The sequence below is a fragment of the Acanthisitta chloris genome, unplaced genomic scaffold, assembly GCF_000695815.1.
Source record: "Acanthisitta chloris isolate BGI_N310 unplaced genomic scaffold, ASM69581v1 scaffold14292, whole genome shotgun sequence".
Classification (NCBI taxonomy): Eukaryota; Metazoa; Chordata; class Aves; order Passeriformes; family Acanthisittidae; genus Acanthisitta; species Acanthisitta chloris.
In genome coordinates this window covers 47,525-53,765 of record NW_008658924.1, presented here as the reverse complement: position 1 = coordinate 53,765, position 6,241 = coordinate 47,525, and positions in this window count along the sequence as shown.

The window sequence follows — 6,241 nt, the reverse complement described above, 5'->3', positions numbered from 1 at the left end:
AAAGGGAGTTGTGATAAATGTGTTCCTGCCTGTGTTGCTTTTCTGGTGCTGTGCTGGGTTAACTTGCAGAGCTGTGGGAGGAGTTGTTACCTCTCAGGTGTGTTTTTGTCTGCCCCATTTAGGAAATGCTTCTCTCTGGGTTGTTGCAGTGTTCATCAGTTTGACAGCATTGCTTTTTTTTCCTTCTAAAAGCAGAAATGAGAGTTGGGGATTGAGACGGCCTTACCGTTTTTATCCTAGAGTTTGTGGCTACAGTAGAGACTTTTTTTTGGGGGGAATAAAATGCCAGCAGAGGGCACTTGGTGAACAGTGTTCTGTGCAGGGATTCCTTTACCCAGGCACAACATTCCAGCTGTGCAGCAGCTATATGGCACTGGAATGTAGGACGGTTCTGTTGACTTTTTGGACGCATAGAGAGAACAAAGCAAGCATTGCTTCCTACTTGTTTGGCAAAAATAAAGAGAAAATCTAATTCCATCGCAATGATTGCATTTATCCTGCTGTCTCGCTCTCCTTTCTTCAGGACAGTTATTTATCCCCCTGAAAGTATAACAGCAAATATAATTGCATTCAGCTCTAAAGCCTTCCTGTGACTTAACTATCACTGAAAAAAAACCGAGGAAAATTGTACTATAAGGTCATAAAAGTACACAGTGGGTTTGGGTTTTTTTGATGGGGTGGTTTTTTGGGGTTTGTGTTTGATTTGCTGTTTGTTTGCCTTTTTTTAAAATGTTTTGAAAACAGAGCAAGCCTTTGGAGGGTTGGACACAAAAAGATGATCACGGTATGTACAATTCTTAGAGTCAAACCTCTCTGTGCAGTGGGACCTCAGCTGTTCCACCCAGCTGCTCTGTACTCAGAGCTGAGCTTTACTGCAGCAGCAGCAGCACAGGCTCTGTGTGGGATTTGGTCCCTCTTCCCAGCCATGGCAAAGGGACCTTTGCTTAGAAAGTCTAACTTAACTGTCTCCTTTACCTCAATGGATTCCATTTTAAGCTCTGTTTTATTCTACTCCCTTCCTTGCAAAAACAATCCTGCCTTGCCATTGAAAAAATCAAAATGACTTCATGTGTGTCCTTATGAATCACTTCCCTCTGCCTGGGGGCTCAGCCAGGACTGTGCTGCAGTCACTGCTGCTCCCCAGCCCTGGGGAGTAGTTCTGTTCTCTGGACACTTTTTGATTGTGTAACAGGGTGATTGCAGTTCTGGCCTGAAAGAAACTTCTGCACTTTCTTGGCATTGTTTGGATCAGAATCCTTTTAATCTAAGTTTTACACAGGATGTCTATGCTACTCGAATGGAAAACTTCCAGAAATAAACTCATTTAGTTGACATAGGTATTAGATACAGTGATTTTGATGAGTTTTTAAGTACTTTTTTTCCCCTCCTAAGGCATTGCTTTTAAAGAAGAAACATTGCCACAGTACCAATTTTTTTATTGCACATTTCTAGCTTAAGAATCCAGTTTTTGCATCATGATCACATTTACCTTGGTGTGTTTCATGGCAAAAAGAAAATATACTGAATTCGACCTTCTAAAGCTTTTTGCTTATTTAGAAGTGGATTTTGTAGTAATACATCACTTCCTTCCTCTATGTTGGTGTTTTCTGAGCTTACATCTTCGTTCCGCATCAGCTTCACCCTTCTGCTGAAGAAATACTACGTTTATTGTGGGGAAAAAAAAGGTTGTTACTGATAGCCCATGACACTTAAGGGCAAAAAGAGAAGCTAAAGTTCCACAGGCTCAAGGTTCACAAGGTTTCCATCCTTAAGTTTCACCAAATGGGAGTGTCTTCCTGGTTCCAGTTTTCATCTGACACAGAGTCATTACCTCTGCTCCTCCTTTCAGTTCTCTTGAGGGACAGCAGATGAGGCCTTAGGCAAGAGAACTCACTAGGGTCCATTATAATGTGACCCTGTAGTTTTGTGAGGTTTTTTTAGCCTGGTCATTAAAGCAAACCCACAAAATCCAAAATTCATACTGGCAGCACTAAAACTGAGCTCCAAGAAACAAATGAAAAATCAGACCTTTGGCTTTGTAGAACACCAAAGTGCAAGACAAACACCTAGTGATAGCTCTGTTTTAAGCTATTGGTGTTTCTTTCATGTTGCTCTGGAACAGTTTTCACACCAACCCTACAGATCTGTTCTACCCCAGCAGGGTCCTCTGATGAGGAGAACTTCCCAAAGACAAGATTGACTTCTCCAGTTACAAGTGCCCAGCAGGTAGAAGAAGAGAGGAAGCATAGCCAGATGTGGTGCTTTGATATAGCTTCTGGAGGAAATCTGACTTTGATTCAGTCCTGAAAAATTATAAAAAAGTCAGCATCTAAGTGGTGGCTTAGCAAAAAGTGTATTTGAAGGTTGTGTGATGCATTGATGGGAGATTGTTTGTGTAACGATGTGGATTTTGGCTTTTGATCGTTCTCCTTTTGTATATGTGTGTGTGTACACCATCCAGAAAAACCAGTCTCTGGATACTGTGGCAAATAATTTTTTGTCCTTCATAGAAAAGGCACAGATACTCAGCAACAATGAATGCAACTTCACTTTCTAGGTGTGTAAAACCCTTATAGAAAACCAACAACGAGCCAAGTGGCTAATGGAATGTGTCCCAGCTCATGACAGGGGCTCTGGAACTGGATGCTCTTTGGCCTTCCCAGCCCAAGCCATTCTATGATTTTAGGATGAAAATACATTATCATCCTACCTACTCAGGGCCTGAGGCAGATGCTGTGATTAGGAGTCCGTAAATAATGGTAATAATTGTCAAAAAGTCTGGGACACAGACACTTAGGTGGTAGCAGCACTGTTTGCCACTGCTGGTATGTAACCCACAATGTGGACACAGGGCACAAATTGCCCTTGGCACAGTTGTTACCTAAAACCTGTGCTGGATGTAGTACACAAGTAAAAAGTGATTTTTGAACCCCTGACTGAAACAGAAGAGAAATTTCTCCTACAAGGGCTCAGGTCCAAGTCCTTCTCTGGGAAGATGAGATGGTACTTATTTTTTTATATCAATTGTTAGGCTGTTCCCATTGCTGTGGTATCTGCTTTCAGTATCTTGCTGGAATTATCTTATCAGTAGTCAGGGTGCTTCCTCCCTCTGTTCCTAGAAGGATTGTGCAGTATTAATGTGTAGAGAGCAAGTAAACATCAGATAGTCCTCAGTAACACTTTGAAATAAATGCATGGTTATTCCAAGTCTCCTGGCCTCTTGTGTCCTCTTCCAGGCACTTTCATTTGTCCCAGAAAAAATGTAAAACAAGTTTTATTCACCCAGAAGGAGTCTCTCAAGACATGCAGAGCAAGGGTAAAATTTGTCTCTTAGAAATAATAGGGAAAAATAAGCAATCCAGCAAACAAACAGAAATACACCCACAGTGAAACAGATCAAAAATGCTTCTGTTTTATATAAATATAATATCTGCTGATCTGGTTGACTGCAAAGTGTGAGAACTATTTCTGCACAAAATATCTTTCATAGAATCATAGAATTTAAGGGTTGCAATGGACCTTAGAGATCATCTAGTCCCAACCCCTGCCCTGGGCAGGGACATCTCCTCACTACATCAGGATGCTCAAGGCTCATCCAGCACAGTAATCAAAGTTAATTGTTTCAGCCTAAACCAGAAAAAGAGTACTGATAATTCTTCTAAGGGTTAGCAGTTCTTTTTCTGAGGAAGAATACATTTGTCAAACAACAGGAAGTTTAAATATGATCACAGAATTAAATTGAAGACACCGTACTCCTCCCAAAAATTAGATGATGAAAACATTTTAATTCTACATTTTTAAAACACTTATTTTTTTGAATTTTGAAAACTGCAAAACATTTCAATTTGTAATTTTTTTGAAAAGAAGTATTTCACTTTACATTTTAAAAACATTTTTCTGTTGAGAATGATCTGCATTAAAAGAAAGATATTAAAGGGTTCGGATTGCTTGAAAACGATTTTTTTCCTATTTTAAGCAAAATTAAACCTATGTGGTTGACCATAATGAATGTTTCCAGCTGATTTATTCAAGCAAGACACCTTAAAAAGGTGTGATTTGTTTTGACATGTATCCCCTTTTAAAAATTTTTTCTGTTGGTCAACTGGTTAAACTCAATGCCCCATCTTTCTGGTGGCCATGCTTGTAGGTAGTTCAAACATGTTATCTCAGCTGTTTGACATTATTCAAGCATTTTCCTAAGGAAGAAACACAGTAATTCCTGTTGCATGAGTCCAGCCTTGCCACCAGATCCAGATCTTCCAGCTGCAAGGGAAAAGGAAACTAACAACTGTCTTTCTTTTGAAAGGGAATATGGCCTGGACTTTGGATCCAGCTGCCAGAGATTAAACTTCTGCTTCACAGACCCATGTGAAAACAGGGAAAGAAATTCTCCTGTTGCCCTGGGACAAGGTGAATCAAGGACAATACAAACCCATAAATGATGAAATGCTGAAATTTGGGGATACCTCAGTATTCATTGTTGCCTCCTGCAAAGGGAGAGGGAAGAGAGAGGAGTCCAGCTGATTCCATGGAGGCCCCACCTGGAATAGTGCACACAGTTCTGGTGCACTCGGCGTAAGAAGGACATGGAACTGTTGGAGCAAGTCCAGAGGAGGCCACGAAGTTGATAACTGATTTTAATTAATCAGTCAGTTCAGAAGAGGAAAAGGGGATGCAGTGAAGTGAAGGTGGGCAGACATGATTAAACAGCTTCTGGTTTTGTAGGAAGTCTGGCTGAAAAAAAAAGGGAAGTGTGAAAAGAGTGCTAGAGCAGCAGGAGGAAACTCCTTTATGAGTGTGGTCATACCCAGCTCTCATTGTCTGCCTGTCAGGTCATGGCTCCTGACTCGTAAATAATGTGCTAGAGGACTCCATCTCCCTCCCCCGTGACACCTTGCAGAGGGTCTGACAGAACAGGGATTTTTATCTGCAGCTCTGGCTTGGTGCACTCGTGCTGACACCTGTTCTGTGGTCTCTCATACTCTGGTATCATTCTCAGTAACCCATAGAGAAGGGTCTGTCATTCCCACTTTAGCTAAATGACTTTTCCAAGACTTTGGGGAGACTGTGTAGGTGTCCTGGATATTCATGTCACCAAGTTTACCAAGCAGTCCCAGCACATGGAGGAGCCAGGATGAGGGTATTTCACTTTACATTTTAAAAACATTTTTCTCTTGAGAAGGATGTTCACCTGCAGGTGAACACAGAGGCACAAGCAGGACAGGCTGCCAGCTTCACCTCACCCACACACTGTTCAGCAAACACCTTGGATGCCAATTATTTTTATAAATCCTTCCAAGTTAGTTTAAACTATACTAAAACTTGCACAAATGGGTGAGTCTGCCACTATCATGTAGGACAATTCTTACCAGATTGTAGTGTTATATTTTCTAGCGGAAGACTGGGTTATGGAAAAAGTTTTCTATGTGTTTATAAAGCAAAGAAACTTAGGTGTTTTCAGCACAGAATGTGGACTTAAATGAACACTTTGACCCAACCCGTTGCATAAAATGATTTTATAAATTAAAATGCAGATGAATTAATTTGGATGGAAAAGTTATCACCAGCACAGGGCATAACAAAAGCAGCATGATCCTGTGACTGTGCCAAGAGGAAAAGCTAAAATTCCTTGTGAAACAACTCCATCTGTTTTCCTGGCCAAGGTTCTGTGAAGCATAAGGGGTAAGTAATTAGATTTGGTTACATTGTGGTCATTCCTGTGTTCTAGGCCTGTACCAGCTCTTGCATATATCATGCTAAAGACTAAAGAGAGTCCCAGTTTCCCCTTGAAGTCCCAGATATTAGCCAGGGCTCAGCTTGTCACATGCTCAGGCTGCTGTTTCCATATCAATCATTGTCTGCTTTGAGGCTTGTTTGGTGTCACACTGTGTCCATCCAGACAGGCATAAAAGCAGAAGGAAAAGTCTAATATAGAAGCTGAACCTCAGAGCCAAGTAAATGCCTTCAATTATAACTCTATCACCAAACATCTGCTCCCCTTAGGTTTTCAGATTTTTCAGCTGAAAATCCCTCTCCAATTTTGCCCAACAATATAAACTTTTAGCTGAAAAAAACCACATATCCCCAGTGCTATTTCTGGTTGTCAGTGGAAGAGAATCCCCTTACTGCATGAAGAGCTCAGCCATTTTCAGAATGTATCAGTTGCTGATCAGGTTCTGCTTCTCAGGGAGGACCTGAATTATGACAGTGTCTAAAGAGTCTGATTTTATTTATAAAAAAA